General features: G+C 43.5%; 1 long non-coding RNA gene across 1 annotated transcript; it reads right to left on the minus strand.

Moving 5' to 3' along the window:
• Positions 1–241: 241 nt before the first annotated feature.
• On the minus strand, positions 242–8,287 carry LOC128830674 (uncharacterized). The gene is made up of 3 exons (XR_008443643.1): positions 8,217–8,287; positions 6,044–6,118; positions 242–1,175 (listed from the first exon to the last, which is right to left on the minus strand). It is a non-coding gene; the product is annotated as an uncharacterized LOC128830674 (long non-coding RNA).
• Between the last annotated feature and the right edge of the window lie 9,139 nt (positions 8,288–17,426).

Consider the following 17,426-nt stretch of genomic DNA (forward strand, 5'->3'; position numbering starts at 1 on the left):
AGAATCTCAGACTTGAAATTATTTTATTTTATCCCACTGAAATAGGAAATATTGCCAAATAAAAAGACAATTGTATATGATGTAATTTATTTAACTATAAGGAAACCATTCAAAAATAAAATGTGCACATCTACATAGCAATCTAGTACTGCATAGGTCATGTACTGGGAGCAGTGCCACTGGGAGGCCATTTTATTCTGTTCTTTTTTCGCCTTAATACATACTGGCAGCTTTTCTTAAAACAACTCTTTCATTTCAGCTTTCTACGTAATTGTTCTGTTTTGGCTGGTTAGTAACATTAGCTGAAATACCACTTCTTATCTTCAGTCTCACTTCTGGCTGTTGTCCACTTCTCAGCTACTCCTCTAAGTCCTCTGGCTTCTTAAACTGCTTGAAGAAAGCATATATAGTGCTTTACTGTCTTCTCCTTGCTTTTGCTGCTTTTTCAGTAGTAGTCCCACAATTGCATCAGTAAGGTTATTTACAAGAGGGTGTAAAATGCTAACATGGATAGCGGGGGGGCCTTGACTGCATGACAGTTGCTTGGAGGACTCCGCTTACTTCACTTGCAGAGCTTCACAGGTATAGATAACGAGTGTCTCAACGTTTATCTTCTGCTATCCCTAGAATACTTGTGTGCTCACTAATGTATCCTGCTGTCACATAAGTGTTATCCCAAGGTGTTATTTAATGGCACTGACAGCAAGAAATATCCCTTTTCCCCCCTCCCTACTTGTGGAGTTTTTAATGGGTGCCGTGTGGGAATTTGTCTTCTCATTAGGAGTGAGAGAGATTTTTAAGGAATTGCTGCAATATGTCTCCTTGTATTCTTAATTTTTTTCCCAGTAAGAACCTGGAATTACTCATGTTGTGTAGTCCATCAAGACTTTTATGATTCTCAGAGCAGGATATGCTTTTTGTTCAATTGTTCCAGCTCAAGTCTTGCATACCAGAATGATGAGTATAACCAACCCTAGAGAGACAGACACACAGAAGTTCTATAGGGCTAAGCAAACCCTTTCTTCTCATGTACCTTCTTTGTGTGATATACCACAGTGTGGCATTAGCTCAGTCCCATTTTAGGCCAAAATGAAGTCTTTCCAGTCCAACTTTTCATTAGTGTTTTGTTTGATTTCTGGATTTAAACTGTTTTGAAAAACTCTGCAAGACCATTTCTGTGGAGAGAACGAAACAAATCCTCATCACACTGTATGAAAAAAAACATGATGAAAGTTTTTTGGTTAGCCACCAATTTCTTTTCTCATGCTTACAGTCTCAGATTATAAAGCTATCATCTGGCATTTTCACATGTGCTAACTAATTGCCATGCAGTTGACAAATAGCACATTTATAAATTCTGGAGGATGGCGTGGACTGCACTCTCAGCAAATTTTGAGATGACACTAAACTGTGAGGCGTGGTAGATACTCTAGAGGGTAGGGATAGGATACAGAGGGACCTAGACAAATTAGAGGATTGGGCCAAAAGAAATCTGATGAGGTTCAACAAGGACAAGTGCAGAGTCCTGCACTTAAGATGGAAGAATCCCATGCACATCCCTGTGGTGGGAAGAACATCTCAACAGCCCAACACTGTGGCATTTAATTTCAAAAGGGGGAACTATGCAAAAATGAGGGGGTTAGTTAAACAGAAGTTAAAAAGTACAGTGACTAAAGTGAAACCCCTGCAAGCTGCGTGGGCGCTTTTTAAAGACACCATAATAGAGGGCCAACTTCAATGTATACCCCAAATTAAGAAACACAGTAAAAGAACTAAAAAAGAGCCACCGTGGCTTAACAACCATGTAAAAAAAGCAGTGAGAGATAAAAAGACTTCCTTTAAAAAGTGGAAGTCAAAACCTAGTGAGGCAAATAGAAAGGAGCATAAATGCTGCCAAATTAAGTGCAAGAATGTAATAAGAGGAGTTTGAAGAACGGCTAGCCACAAACTCCAAAGGTAATAACAAAATGTTTTTTAAGTATATCAGAAGCAGGAAGCCTGCTAAACAACCAGTGGGGCCCCTTGATGATAGAGATACAAAAGGAGCGCTTTAAGACGATAAAGTCATTGCGGAGAAACTAAATGGATTCTTTGCTTCAGTCTTCACGGCTGAGGATGTTAGGGATATTTCCAAACCTGAGCCGGCTTTGTAGATGACAAATCTGAGGAACTGTCACAGATTGTAGTGTCACTAGAGGAGGTTTTGGAATTAATTGATAAACTTAACATTAACAAGTCACCGGGATCAGATAGCATTCACCCAAGAGTTCTGAAAGAACTCAAATGTGAAGTTGCGGAACTATTAACCTGTCCTTTAAATCGGCTTCTGTACCCAGTGACTGGAAGTTAGCTAATGTAATGCCAATATTTAAAAAGGGCTCTAGAGGTGATCCCAGCAATTACAGACCGGTAAGTCTAACGTCTGTACTGGGCAAATTAGTCGAAACAATAGTTAAGAAAATTGTCAGACACATAGAAAAACATAAACTGTTGAGCAATAGTCAACATGGTTTCTGTAAAGGGAAATCGTGTCTTACTAATCTATTAGAGTTCTTTGAAGGGGTCAACAAACGTGGACAAGGGGGATCCAGTGGATATAGTGTACTTAGATTTCCAGAAAGCCTTTGACAAGGTCCCTCACCAAAGGCTCTTATGTAAATTAAGTTGTCAAGGGATAAAAGAGAAGGTCCTTTCATGGATTAAGAACTGGTTAAAAGACCGGGAACAAAGGGTAGGAATTAATGGTAAATTCTCAGAATGGAGAGGGGTAACTATTGGTGTTCCCCCGGGATCAGTCCTCGGACCAATCCTATTCAACTTATTCATAAATGATCTGGAGAAAGGGGTAAACAGTGAGGTCGCAAAGTTTGCAGATGATACTAAACTGCTCAAGATAGTTAAGACCAAAGCAGACTGTGAAGAACTTCAAAAAGATTTCACAAAACTAAGTGATTGGGCAGCAAAATGGCAAATGAAATGTAATGTGGATAAATGTAAAGTAATGCACATTGGAAAAAATAACCCCAACTATACATACAATATGATGGGGGCTAATTTAGCTACAACGAGTCAGGAAAAAGATCTTGGAGTCATCGTGGATAGTTCTCTGAAGACGTCCATGCAATGTGCAGAGGCGGTCAAAAAAGCAGACAGGATGTTAGGGATCAGTAAAAAGGGGATAGAGAATAAGACTGAGAATATATTATTGCCCTTATATAAATCGATGGTATGGCCACATCTCGAATACTGCGTACAGATGTGGTGGTCTCATCTCAAAAAAGATATACTGGAACTAGAAAAGGTTCAGAAAAGGGCAACTAAAATGATTAGGGGTTTGGAACGGGTTCCATATGAGGAGAGATTAGAGGCTAGGACTCTTCAGCTTGGAAAAGAGGAGGCTAAGGGGGGATATGATAGAGGTATATAAAATCATGAGTGATGTGGAGAGAGTGGATAAGGAAAAGTTATTTACTTATTCCCATAATACAAGAACTAGGGGTCACCAAATGAAATTAATAGGCAGCAGGTTTAAAACAAATACAAGGAAGTTCTTCTTCACGCAGCGCACAGTCAACTTGTGGAACTCCTTGCCTGAGGAGGTTGTGAAGGCTAGGACTATAAGAGAGTTTAAAAGAGAACTGGATAAATTCATGGTGGTTAAGTCCATTAATGGCTATTAGCCAGGATGGGTAAGGAATGGTGTCCCTAGCCTCTGTTTGTCAGAGGATGGAGATGGATGGCAGGAGAGAGATCATTTGATCATTGCCTGTTGGTCCACTCCCTCTGGGGCACCTGACATTGGCCACTGTCGGTAGACAGGATACTGGGCTAGATGGACCTTTGGTCTGACCCAGTACGGCCGTTCTTCTGCTCTTATGTATGTTCTTATGTTACAGAATAGGGACCGAATGGCTAGGCAGCAGTTCTGCAGAAAAGGACCTAGGGGTTACAGTGGATGAGAAGCTGGATATTAGTCAACAGTGTGCCCTTGTTGCCAAGAAGGCTAACGGCATTTTGGGCTGTGTAAGTAGGGGCATTGCCAGCAGATGGAGGGATGTGATCATTCCCCTCTATTCAACATTGGTGAGGCCTCATCTGGAGTACTGTGTCCAGTTTTGGGCCCCACACCACAAGAAGGATGTGGAAAAATTGGAGAGAGTCCAGCGGAGGGCAATAAAAATGAGTAGGGGGCTGGAGCACATGACTTATGAAGAGAGACTGAGGGACCTGGGATTGTTTAGTCTGCAGAAGAAAAGAATGAGGGGGGATTTGATAGCTGCTTTCAACTACCTGAAAGGGGGTTCCAAAGAGGATGGATCTAGACTGTTCTCAGTGGTACCAGATGACAGGGACAGAACAAGGAGTAATGGTCTCAAGTTTCAGTAGGGGAGGTTTATATTGGATATTAGGAAAAACTTTTTCACTAGGGGGTTGGTGAAGCACTGGAATGGGTTACCTAGGGAGGTGGTGGAATCTCCTTCCTTAGAGGTTTTTAAGATCAGGCTAGACAAAGCCCTGGCTGGGATGATTTAGTTGGGGATTGGTCCTGCTTTGAGCAGGGGGTTGGACTAGATGACCTCCTGAGGTCCTTTCCAACCCTGATATTCTATGATTCTAAGTTAATGTGTGGAATGTACAACTAGCTATACTAATGTCAATTTACATATTGTCTAGATACAATTTTTATTTGTGATTAGGATTAATTAATTCATTTCTTAATTGTTCGGCATAGAGAAACTAAAGGTACAATCCAAAGTCCTTTGAAGTCAATAGAAAAACTCCTATAGACTTTAAGGGGCTTTATATCAGGCCTTTTAATGCAATGGTGGTCAACTATATTGTGGTTCCAAATTAAAATGTATTTAAAAAATACACAGATGCAATTCAGTAAAAGATGGATATAAAAAGGTGCTTTACATTTATCTTTATGCATATAGCTTTTAACATGCTGCAGGGAAGAGCTGTATGTGAATGTACCTATTTTTTTTTTTTTTTTTAAGTAGGTTAAAAAGATTATTCGGGTTGTAAAGTCAAGCACTCATAAGTCAGGAAGTGCCAGAATTAAGGTTGCCTATGCAACCTTAATCCATCCCGCTGTCCATTATGCTACATTCTTTAATTACATGATCCCATACTGTTTCTCTCCCCCCCCCCCCCCCATGCACAGGATGAGCTGTGCTCACTTTACAAGCAGCTATTCAATATTCCTCCCCACCCCCCCATTGTCAATGTGTGGGCCTAGGCCTTATTTACTGCACACTATTCTGAATTCAATTATTATTGTTGCCAAGAAGGCTAACGGCATTTTGGGCTGTATAAGTAGGGGCATTGCCAGCAGATCGAGGAACGTGATCGTTCCCCTTTATTCGACATTGGTGAGGCCTCATCTGGAATACTGTGTCCAGTTTTGGTCCCCACACTACAAGAAGGATGTGGAAAAATTGGAAAGAGTCCAGCGGAGGACAACAAAAATGATTAGGGGTCTGGAGCACATGACTTATGAGGAGAGGCTGAGAGAACTGGGATTGTTTAGTCTCCAGAAGAGAAGAATGAGGGGGGATTTGATAGCAGCCTTCAACTACTTGAAGGGGGGTTCCAAAGAGGATGGAGCTCGGCTGTTGTCAGTGGTGGCAGATGACAGAACAAGGAGCAATGGTCTCAAGTTGCAGTGGGGGAGGTCCAGGTTGGATATCAGGAAAAACTATTTCACTAGGAGGGTGGTGAAACACTGGAATGCGTTACCTAGGGAGGTGGTGGAGTCTCCTTCCTTGGAGGTTTTTAAGGCCCGGCTTGACAAAGCCCTGGCTGGGATGATTTAGCTGGGAATTGGTCCTGCTTTGAGCAGGGGGTTGGACTAGATGACCTCTTGAGGTCCCTTCCAACTCTGATATTCTATGGTTCTATGATTCTATGATTAGTTTCCTCATGGGCTTTTCTGTGGGGCTCGTTACTACAGCATCAGAGTGCTTCACAAACATTAATGAATTTATTTTCACAACACCTCTGTGGCATGAGGGGGCATTATTATCCCCACTTTACTGACCTTCTCCTTCACTACACAGCGCTGATTCATCTTCAAAGCGGGTCCATCCTATGCACTGAAAGAAGCGGGGGGAATCTATGGAAAAAATAGTATGTGATCCATGTAATTAAAGTCTGTATCATAGTGCTTACACACACAGAGGCTAAATTAAGGTTGCATAGTTAACCTTAATTCTAGCATTTCCTAACTTTAGAGTGCTTGGCTTTGCAACCTTAATAGTCTTTTAATGTTATTTTTGTGTGTATAATATAGTATAACGAGAGACAGAGACCCCTAAACTGAAACTATAGCATCAGTAGCAACTTTGGCAAAGAATAGGATCTGAACCTTACAGTTTGGGCTTTGCTCTCTAATGGGCTGAATTGAAATACCAAACCCAAACAACCCAAAACACTGAAGAGAAGAATTGCAATTTACAGACAAATCTGGCTCTGGACTCCACTGCCTGAGCTCATTTCTGAAGTCAGTCTGTCTGTTTTTTTGTTTTTGTTTTTTTAGTTGCTGGGCAGTCATTTTCTCTTTGGTGTGCGTCTGGGTGCAAAACCCTTTTAAAACATTAGATAGCAACCGAGGGAACTTTATTTAAATATCATAAGAACATTACGGCAGAAACAGGGTCTCTGTTGAGGAGACCAGACTACACTGTAGGGAAGATCAGAAACCATGTATGGTGGGAAGACAGCACAAAAGGGAAACCTATGCAAGTTAATGTTAGTCGTCATTAACTTGTCCTAGAGGTTCTGTGAGGGAGAAACAAGTGAAGCCTAGCTGGCTCCAAGCCAACCACTTCGGCACCCATTGAGTCTGTAGGTTGTGGGAGTTGAGGCCTTCTACAGGGTTAATGTCACAGTGTGACTTGGCCCCCCCATGAGAAAGAGAGCAGGGTCCACTGCACCTGGACTTGATGACCTGCTACTCAGTGGGGTTGGCACCTGGGCCTTATAAAAGGGAAAACAGCTGCAGGTGATTGGGAGTGATGTCTGCAGATATCGTAGGGAGTAAGATGGATATTGCAGGGCCCTGAGTCAGCAGAGAGAAGACATCAGAAGGGAAGGCCTATGAAAGAGGCTCAACTCCAAGCAAGAGGTGCAGTGAGAACATGATGACAGACCCCCAGGGAGGAGGGGCTGTGTCCCAGCTTGGACTGAAGAAGAAGAGGGTTGGAACTCTGAAGGGAAGACAGACCCTCAGGGAAGAGGGGCTGGGCCCAGCTTGAGACTGGGGCAAAAGAATTGTTAAATAGAGGACAGACCGCAATGGAGGAGGGGCCAGGCCCAGCTGAAACTGGAATGAAAACCTTGTAGGTTTGAGCTTTCTTTTGAAAGATGTTATGCTAGATGTAATAAATAGGACACCAGAAGGTGGAATGTTTTGAACATGTGACCTGTATGGATTTTTTTTAAGGGAGCCTGAGCTAATGAGAAATTGAGGCTGGCTCAGCACAGCCACACTTGGTCATCAGGGGGCACTACAGGGCATGCATGCCCATTTACAGGTGACAGTCCCCTTTCTATTCAACACACCACAGCGTACCCTCAGTTGGTATCCAGATAATGTTGAGGAACATTTAGCCTTGGAGTTTAGTGCTCCTTTGAGTTTAAAAGGTTTTGAGGTATGTAATTCCACTTTGATATATGTAATTCCATGTTCCTTTTAGCGTCTGTGTTCGATTACAACCTGGGATACTCTTCTCTTCTGTGAAGCAAGTTAACAGCAATTTCCATCACCAAGCTCTCAAAGTGTGGCAGCAAGTTCTAAGATTAAATTCACTTAGGGAAAAAATGGCTATATGCTCTTTCTTAGAATAGTCTAACTGGGCAGAGGTTTGTGGATTTTAAAAGGCATTTGAGAGGTTGTCACAACCTGTAGTTGTGGATGTTCAGTGGGGATCTTCTCTTCTATAAATAAAGGCATGAATCAACAGGTGCCGGGGTTTCAGATTATGTGGAGCATTGTAACTCGACATCTTGGAAAAAATTAGTAAATGACTCCAGTGCCAAAAAGGAGCAAAATGTCACTTGTAAAATAGGGGGATGCTTAATTTTGAGGTTCAGACGTCAATCACAACTCTTGCTTCACAGGCTCATGGAGACAAAGACAACTCAGAAGTGATACGTTAAGTCTATGGTGGGGGTCGCAGGGAAATTGCCAGAGCTGAGGAAGGGCCACTTACATTTGTTTTGTTTTGTTGGCATTGGCCCTGGAGCAGTAGGACTATTCACTTGCATTCCAAGCTACCGTAACCTGCAGGAAAAAATCAAGAAAACGGGGAAAGTCAGGATAGATTAATTGGTCAAGAAGACCTAACTGCCATAAGGGATTCATAATGGGATACAGGAGTTTTCTCCTCTAGGTCTCCAGTTCAAATCCAACATGGGTTGGTAGGGACTGAAAGTAGTCATTCAATTGCTGCTTGGTGGCCTCTGTGAAATAAGGTTGGGCTGTCAGTCCAGTTTCTAACTGACAGGCGTACATTTCACAGATTACCATTGCAGTTGACTCTGATTCTCAATCTCCGCAGAAAGGCCAAGAACTGAATAGTCCAAAGGGATTCAATTATGCTTTCACCGTCAGAGGAGAATCCTCTAAATCAGGGCTGAGGCATGCATTGGCACTGCAGCGTGGGGAAGCTTTCCCCATGGCTGCTTCTTCCCTACCCGTCCTGTGCTTAAATAAGGGACTCCATCTCAGTCTGTCACTGTGGTACTTTGGTAAGTACTTGGAAAACAAACAGCAGGCCCCCATTGAGTCCCAAAAGATCATAGTGATTTTGCCATAATCCAGAGGAGCACTTGACTCGAAGAGGAATCTGCTATTTTAGGTGCACTGGTTCTCTACTTGCTCAGAAGTACTAGGCCACTCTACATGTTGTACTCTGGATCTCTAGTGGGGATTTTCATGCTCAATATTAGGGAGGACAAAAGCGTGAATGGACTCACTATCTATCTACCTGAACTTCAGTCTGACAATTGTAGGCAGTTCCATTTCCTCACATATATTAAAAAAAACTACTTGATGGTAAACTGAGATAAGTACGTTTGAGACAGTCATTCTGTTTATTATATTATCTCTTCCTTCATGCCATCACCTGATTAGATTTTTTTACTTGTTCATCCCAGCCTAGTTCTGAGATCAAATGCTCTGAATTGAATCCATGAGGGTCAACATACAAGCTATGATCCTGTGTTAGTGATGGAAAAACTCTTTGTCAAGCCACTAATGCACTGGCATAGATAGATGGACTGTCTCATCTGAAAATACCGAGCCACCTAAAGGGATCTAAAATTACCACAGTTGTTTTCAAAAGTGATGAACGGAGGCAGACAGTTAGCAGACAATACATACTATTCAAGGACATACTTAAACAAAAGCTGTGAATTGCATTCTGTTTCATTACAAAGAAAAGAGCTGAATTATGTTTGTCAAATGGAATTTTCCGCTACCGTGCCCTACTTAAACTGCAACCAAAAATAAAATTTGCCAGTTTAAAAAATATAAATAAAAATGTTATTTGTATTTTCAACCTCCCCAAAAATAGTCTATTGAAAAAATCCTCAATTTCTATAGCATCTCAACCCATCCTCTGGAAGTGGTTCATTCCCGACTTGTTTTTGTTGTAAAAGAAAGGCTCTGTCTTGTATGTTGTGATGGACTCATGAGCATGCTTCGAAGATCCCAGGAGTCATGGCATTTTATTTGTACCATGGGCCTAGGTATGCACACCTGGACAAATCTTGGACCTATTTATCTTAGTGTAATTCATCCAGGATTCATTTGGGCAGTAGGTAGTTCCCCTCTTCCATCCGGTTCCCCCAGATGAAGTGTAGCTACAGCAATAAAGATTTCCTGTTCCTAAGAACACCTTCTTCCCCTTTAACACTGTCCCTAAGCAAAGCAGCTTTTATAACCTTTTAAAAGGTCAGCTGCCTTGCAGCCAGCCAGCCAGAGTACCTCCTAAAGGTTGATCCAAACTTTATCCTGCTTTTCTCTTTCTCAGTTGATTTTCAGGGATCCAGAAGCTATGGGTTTCTTCTCTGAAATCTTGTGGTTGCTTCACTACTTTCCTGAGCCTCCATGCATGTGCTGTTACCTAGTGAGAATCTGAAATGCCACAGTAATTATCACTGTTTGCATGGCAGAGCTATATGACTCGCATCTAAAATAGGAATATACCCATATCATACATTTCATCATGTAAGGCCGCTTGTTAAAAAATATTACTATTTATATATCAAAAATGAGATGTACAGTTTACAAAAATATTAAAAAGGTCTCTGCCCCAAAGAGCTTACTATGACAGGTATGGCAATTTCCTGCAATATCCAGGGTAAACCTTATTGGATTAAGGTTAAGCATCCTAAAAGTTCATTGTATTAAGAATGCAAACATTTATGTATTATTGGGGAATTGTATGTAACTTTAAGGGGAAAACATGGCTAACATAAACCCTGGGAAGTGTACTCTTTTGAAAATGTGCTAGACAAAGTTAAGTGGTATTCCTAGAAAATACTTAGGAAGAGGGGAATGCAAATTACCCATCTCTAGATCTATCCTTTTGAAGCTGTCCCTTGAAGAAAAAAACATAGTCTGGCTGATTATCTATTCACCGTCTCTTCAAAGACCCAGGTGGGTTATAGCAATGACAGTCAAATTCACGCTTGTTGTGAAACAGTGATTATGAACCTATAACCACAGAAAAAACTTCTAGGTGTGGTCTGAAGGACTGTTCACCTGCCACAGTCCTTGTTCAAGGTGGGGTGATTGCTGGTAAACTTATTAGTATTCATGTAGGTTCTTTTAATGTTTTCTCTGTAATGCATTTACCTTAAGAATAAATGTATTTGCTTAGAAAGAGCTGTGTGGCAACTTAACTGTGGCGCTTATCCCGTTGACAGTCTGAGGAGAAAAGTAAAGCAGGCCTGCTTGAGGCAGTCTGACTCTGCAGGGGAATTCACAGAAGAGGCCGAGAATTGTGCAGCTTGGCAATTCACCAGTCGGGAGGGGGAGGGAGAGAAACGCGACTCTTCACCTAAGAAAGATGACTTGCTGAGGAGCTGGAAGCCTGAGAGTGGCTGGACTGTATAGTGGGGATATAGGTGCAGTTGCCCAGAACTGCGACACTTACAACCATGGGTGGAATTGGGGTGGGGCATAAGGGGCTGTTGTCCCCCCAAACTGCAAACCTTTGGCAGGCAGCCTTAGTGGGCAATGTAACCTTCTGCAGAGGAGACAGGAGACTGCTCCCATCTTGCGCCTCTGAGACAGGGAGTCAGAATTTTGTTTATAAACCAAGTGATTAACAGGTGATTAAGTTAAGAAAGGGCAGGTAGGATGTTTCCTAAAGTTAAATGATCTGTTCCAAGCTTGGTGAATTGCAAAAAGTAAGTAGCCTAAATGATAGAAAGTAATTGACGATTTTTCTACAATTGTTTCAATTCTTGTATTCAAGAGGCAGTAACAAAGTTACTAATATTTCTTTGAGAAGGTAACTGATTTTTTTTTTTAGACAAAAGAAATGCATAGATCTAATCTACCTGGATCTCAGTAAGACATAGCAAAACTGGAGAAGATGGGGATTAATATGAGAACTGAAAGGCGGATAAGAAACTGATTAAAGGGGAGACTGCAACAGGTCACACTGAAAGATGAGCTGTCAGGCTGGAGGGAGGTTACTAGTGGAGTTCCTTAGGGATCAGTCTTGGGACAAATTTAATTTAACATTTTTATTACTGACCTTGGCATAAAAAGTGGGTGTGTGCTAATAAAATTTGCAGATGACACAAAGTTGGTAAGTATTGTGAATATGGAGGAGGCCCGGAATATCATACAAGAAGATCTGGATGACCTTGTAAACTGGAGTAATAGAAATGGGATGAAATGTAATAGTGCAAGGTCATGCATTTAGGGACTAATAACAAGAATTTTTGCTATAAGCTGGGGACTTATTAGTTGGAAGCGACAGAAGAGGAGAGATTTCAGAGTAGCAGCCGTGTTAGTCTGTATCCGCAAAAAGAACAGGAGTACTTGTGGCACCTTAGAGACTAACAAATTTATTAGAGCATAAGCTTTCGTGGACTACAGCCCACTTATGCATCCGAAGAAGTGGGCTGTAGTCCACGAAAGCTTATGCTCTAATAAATTTGTTAGAAGAGGAGAGAGACCTTGGGTGTATTGGTGGATCACAGGATGACTGTGAGCAATCAATGTGATGCAGCCATGAAAGAGGTTAACACAGTCCTGGGGTGCATCAAGTGAGGTATTTCCAGGAGAGACAGGGAAGTGTTAGGACCATTATACAAGGCACTGGTGAGACCTCACCTAGAGTCAGGGCTGGCTCTAGGTTTTTTGCCGCTCCAAGCAAAAAAAATTTGGCCGCTTCCCAACCCCCCCCCGCCGCCCTTGTTTTTTTTTTTTTGGCTTTTACACATTTACACTTTGCAATGTTTTGTTTTGTTTTTGATTGTTTAAAATTTTTAAAAAATGAACACAGAGAATTTGTAGTTAGTGACATAAAATAATTTCCTACTCGTGTACTCATTACTCACTGGGCCGGCCAAGGAGCAAGCTGGGCTGTGTCTGCCTGGACAGAGCTAGGGCTGCCCCTGTGTCGGAGGCCTTGGCATAGGCAGGACATCAGCGCTAACCCCAGGCCTCATGTGGTCCGTGCGGGTCAGACCAAGTCACGCTGCTGGTGGGCTCCCAGGCTGTCTCTCGCTGCCGAGTAGCCAGAGGGGCCTGGAGCTGCGTGGGAGACACCGAACAGCTCTGCCTCCTGTCTCTCCTTCCCTGCGAGCACGCCGGGGGCTTGATGCTGCCCTCTGGAGCTGGGCGTCGCAGCCCTGTGCTGGCAGGAGCAAGCAGCGGGTATGGGGGGGGCTGCCCGGTCCCTCCAGCCAGGGCACAATCACTTCCACTCCCCCGGTGCCAATCCCAGTCTGAAATGGCTGTAGCAGCCCTGCCCACGGTCCCATGTCTTGCTATGCAGGGACGGGAGGGAAAGGGAGGAGGCTCTGAGAGCAGGGCTGCGGCCCGCCTTCCACACTGGCCTAGGGCCCCCGTGGCTGGAGGGGCAGCAGACCCTGGGGAGCCTGGCTTGGGACAGACTCAGCAACACCCCAGAGTCCCGGGCGGTCACCCCATGGCGTGGCCGGGAACAGAGCCAGCCGGGCAGGGGGCACCGCCTGTAGCTCTCACGCGGAGCGAGCTGGGGCGGCTGTGGGGTTTGGCTGCCGGGGTCCAGGGCAGAGCAGCCGCTGGCTGGTGATCACAGGGCAGCATGCCCGGGCCTCCCGCTCCCAGGGACCCCCGCGAGCCAGCCGCGGGCTCAGCCTGCGCAGCGGCACAAGTTCGGCTCAGCCCGGGCTGCCGCTCCCCTCCCCTGGCAGGATGGGGACAAGCCGAGAAAGAGACCGCAGCCAGCGCTGGAGGAGCGGCCTGCCTGGCCGCCATGTTCCGCCGCCACACCCTGCGCTCCATGACCGGGGCAGGGCTGTGCTACCGGCTCCTGCCTGGGGGGGGCTGGCTGCTGCCTGTGGGAGAGCGGCAGGGACAAGCTCCCCAATGAGCCGGCTCCCCCTGCCCTGCCACACAGCCCCGGTGGAACCCGGTCAGAGAACAATAGGATCCAGCCCAGGACACTGCCCCAGGTCGGAGCTGGGGCCCCAGCATTATGCTGTCCCTGGTAATTTGCCGCCCCAAGCACCTGCTTGTTTTGCTGGTGCCTAGAGCTGCCCCTGCCTGGAGTACTGTGTGTAGTCCTGGTCTCCCATGTTTAAGAAAGATTAATTCAAACTGGAGCAGGTGCAGAGAACAGCTACTAGGATTATCTAAGGAATGGAAAACCTACCTTATGAGATGAAACTCAAAGAGGTTGGCTTGTTTAGCCTAACCAAAAGAAAGCTGAGGGGAGATCTGATTGCTCTCTATAAATACATCGGAGGGAGAGGAGTATTTAAGTTAAGCACCGATGTGGACCCCAGGACAAATGGATATAAACTGGCCATCAAGTTTAGGCTTGAAATTAGGCAAAGGTTTCTAACCACTAGACCAATGAAGTTCTGGAACAGCCTTCCAAGAGGAGCAGTGGGTGCAAAAAACCTAATTGGCTTCAAAGCTGAGCTTCATAAGTTTATAGAGGGGATGGTATGACAGGACTGCCTACAATGGTATGTGGCCCATCATTGATTGACTGTAGCAAAAATCCCCAACAGCTGGAGACAGGACACTGGATGGGGAGGGCTCTGAGTTAGTACAGAGAATTCTTTCCCAGGTATCTTCCTGTTGGATTTGCCCACTTGCTCAGGGTCTAACTAATCACCATATTTGGGGTCAGGAAGGAATTTTCCCCCAAGTCAGATTGGCAGAGGCCCTGTGTGTGGTGGGGGGGTGCCTTCCTCTGCAGGATGGGGTCTGGGTCACTTGCAGGTTTAAACTAGTGTAAATGATGAATTCGCTTAACTTTGTCTTTAAATCATGATCTGAGGACTTCAGCAACTCAGCCAGAGCTTAGGGGTCTATTATAGGAGTGGGTGGGTGAGGTTCTGTGGCCTGCAAGGTGCAGGAGGTCAGACTAGATGATCATGATGGTTCCTTCTGACTTCAGTAAGCATATATGAGTGAGAATATATATACAATTTTACACCTAAGCAGTTTCCCTTAAATGACTTGCCACAAGATGTCCGAACATGTTAGTATTATTGCTCAGTGGGTATAATATAATAGAATCACGGGACTGGAAGGGACCTTGAGAGGCCATCTAGTCCAGTCCCCTGCACTCATGGCAGGACTAAGTATTATCTAGACCATTCCTGACAGGTGTTTGTCTAACCTGCTCTTAAAAATCTCCAATAATGGAGATTTTACAATCTCCCTAGGCAATTTATTCCAGTGCTTAACCACCCTGACAGGATTTTTTTTCCCAATGTCCAACATAAACCTCCCTTGCTGAATTTAAGCCCATTGCTTCTTGTCCTGTCCTCAGAGGTTAAGAACAAATTTTTTTTTCTCCCTCCTCCTTGTAACAACCTTTTATGTACTTGAAGACTGCTATAATGTCGTGTCTCTCCTTCAAACCCCCCCCCCACCCCAAGTCTTCTCTTTTCCAGATTAAACATACCCAATTTTTTCAATCTTCCCTCATAGGTCATGTTTTCTAGACCTTTAACCATTTTTGTTGCTCTTCTCTGGACTCTCTCCAATTTGTCCAATCCTTCCTGAAATGTGGTATCCAGAACTGGACACAATACCCTAGTTGAGGCCTAATCAGCGCAGAATAGAGTGGAAGAATTACTTCTTGTGTCTTGCTTACAACACTCCTGCTAATACATCCCAGAATTATGTTTGCTTTTTTGCAACAGTGTTACACTGTTGACTCATATTTAGATTGTGGTCCACTATGACCTCCAGATCCCTTTCTACAATACTCCTTCCTAGGCAGTCATTTTCCATTTTGTATGTGTGCAACTGATTGCTTCTTCCTAAAGGGAGTACTTTGCATTTGTCCTTACTGAATTTCATCCTATTTACTTCAGACCATTTTTCCCATTTGTCCAGATCATTTTAATCCTATCCTCCAAAGCACTTGCAATCCCTCCCAGCTTGGTATCTTCAGCAAACTTTATAAGTGTACTGTCTATGCCATTATCTAAATCATTGATGAAGATATTGAACAAAACCAGACCCAAAACTGATCCCTGCAGGACCCCACTCGTTATGCCCCCTAGCGTGACTGTGAACCACTGATAACTACTCTCTGGGAATGGTTTTCCAACCAGTTTTGCACCCACCTTATAGTAGCTCCATCTAGGTTGCATTTCCCTAGTTTGTTTGAGAAGGTTATGTGAGAGAGTATCAAAAGCCTTATTAAAGTCAAGATATACCACATCTACCGCTTCCCCCCATCCACAAGGCATGTTATCCTGTCAAGGAAAGCTATGAGGTTGGTTTGACATGATTTGTTCGTGACAAATTCATGCCGACTGTTACTTATCACCTTATTATCTTCTAAATGTTTGCAAATTGATTGCTTAATTATTTGGGCCATTATCTTTCCGTGTACAGAAGTTAAGCTGACTGGTCTGTAATTTCCTGGGTTGTCCTTATTTCTCTGTTTATAGATGGCACTATATTTGCCCTTTTCCAGTCTTCTGGAATCCCTCCCGTCTTCCATGACTTTTCAAAGATAATCGCTAATGGCTCAGATATCTCCTCAGTCAGCTCCTTGTACTCTAGGATGCATTTCATCAGGCCCTGGTGACTTGAAGACTTCTAATTTGTCCAAGTAATCTTTAACTTGTTCTTTCCCTATTTTAGCCTCTTCTGATCCTACCTCATTTTCACTGGTATTCACTATGTTAGACGTCCAATCACCACCAACCTTCTTGGTGAAAATCAAAACAAAGATGTCATTAAGCACCTCTGCCATTTCCACATTTTCTGCTATTGTTTTTCCCATTGAATACTCTCATTGAGTAACAGGCCTACCCTGTCCTTGGTCGTCTTCTTGCTTCTAATGTATTTGTAGAATTTTTTTCTTGTTACCCTTTGTCTCTAGCTAGTTTGATCTTGTTTTGTGCCTTGGCCTTTCTAATTTTGTCCCTACGTAGTTGTGTTCTTTGTTTATATTCGTATCTCCTTTGTAATTTGACCTAGTTTCCACTTTTTTGTAGGATTTTTTTTTTTTTAATTTTTGGATCATTGAAGATTTTCTGGTAAAATCAAGATGGTCTCTTGCCATATTTCCTATCTTTCCTATGCAGTGGGATAGTTTGCTCTTGTGCCCTTAATAATGTCTGTTTGAAAAACAGCCAACTGGCTTCAGTTGTTTTTCCCCTGTTGCCTAAGTAGCCCCTGGAATCATGGTTAAAATCATCCCCTCCCCACCCCCCGTAAAAATGGCACCCCTATGGGCAGGTACAGAATTTGTAATCCCATTAGCCTGACTGGAGATATCATGTTCTCCTCCCCTCCCCCCAATATAGAAGTCAAACTACACCTATACTTACAACCTAAAAAGACAACATACAAACCAAGGAAGGGGAACAAAAGGAATAAGGAACAAAAAATCATTGCTAGAGTGGGTGGGTAGGGGTCTGTGTGTGTGTGTGTGAGAGAGAGAGAGAGAGAGAGAGAGAGAGAAATTTTGACTCTTTGTCGAAGACCTCTAATTAATTAGCTTTAATTTTTTTTGCTGTTTGAGAGGAAAAATGTTTCAAGGGAAGCTGATACTTTCTGTGAAAATGTTCATCTAGTTGAAAATCCCATTTTCTGTTTTCTGTTGGGGGGAGAAAAAGTTTCAATGGGTAATTTTTTAACCTGCCCTACTCTCATCCTATTTCTTTCCCCCAGTTGTTCATAAGGAACTAAGGGATTAGGTTGTTTGAGG

This window comes from Malaclemys terrapin, chromosome 1 (assembly GCF_027887155.1).
Source record: "Malaclemys terrapin pileata isolate rMalTer1 chromosome 1, rMalTer1.hap1, whole genome shotgun sequence".
Classification (NCBI taxonomy): Eukaryota; Metazoa; Chordata; order Testudines; family Emydidae; genus Malaclemys; species Malaclemys terrapin.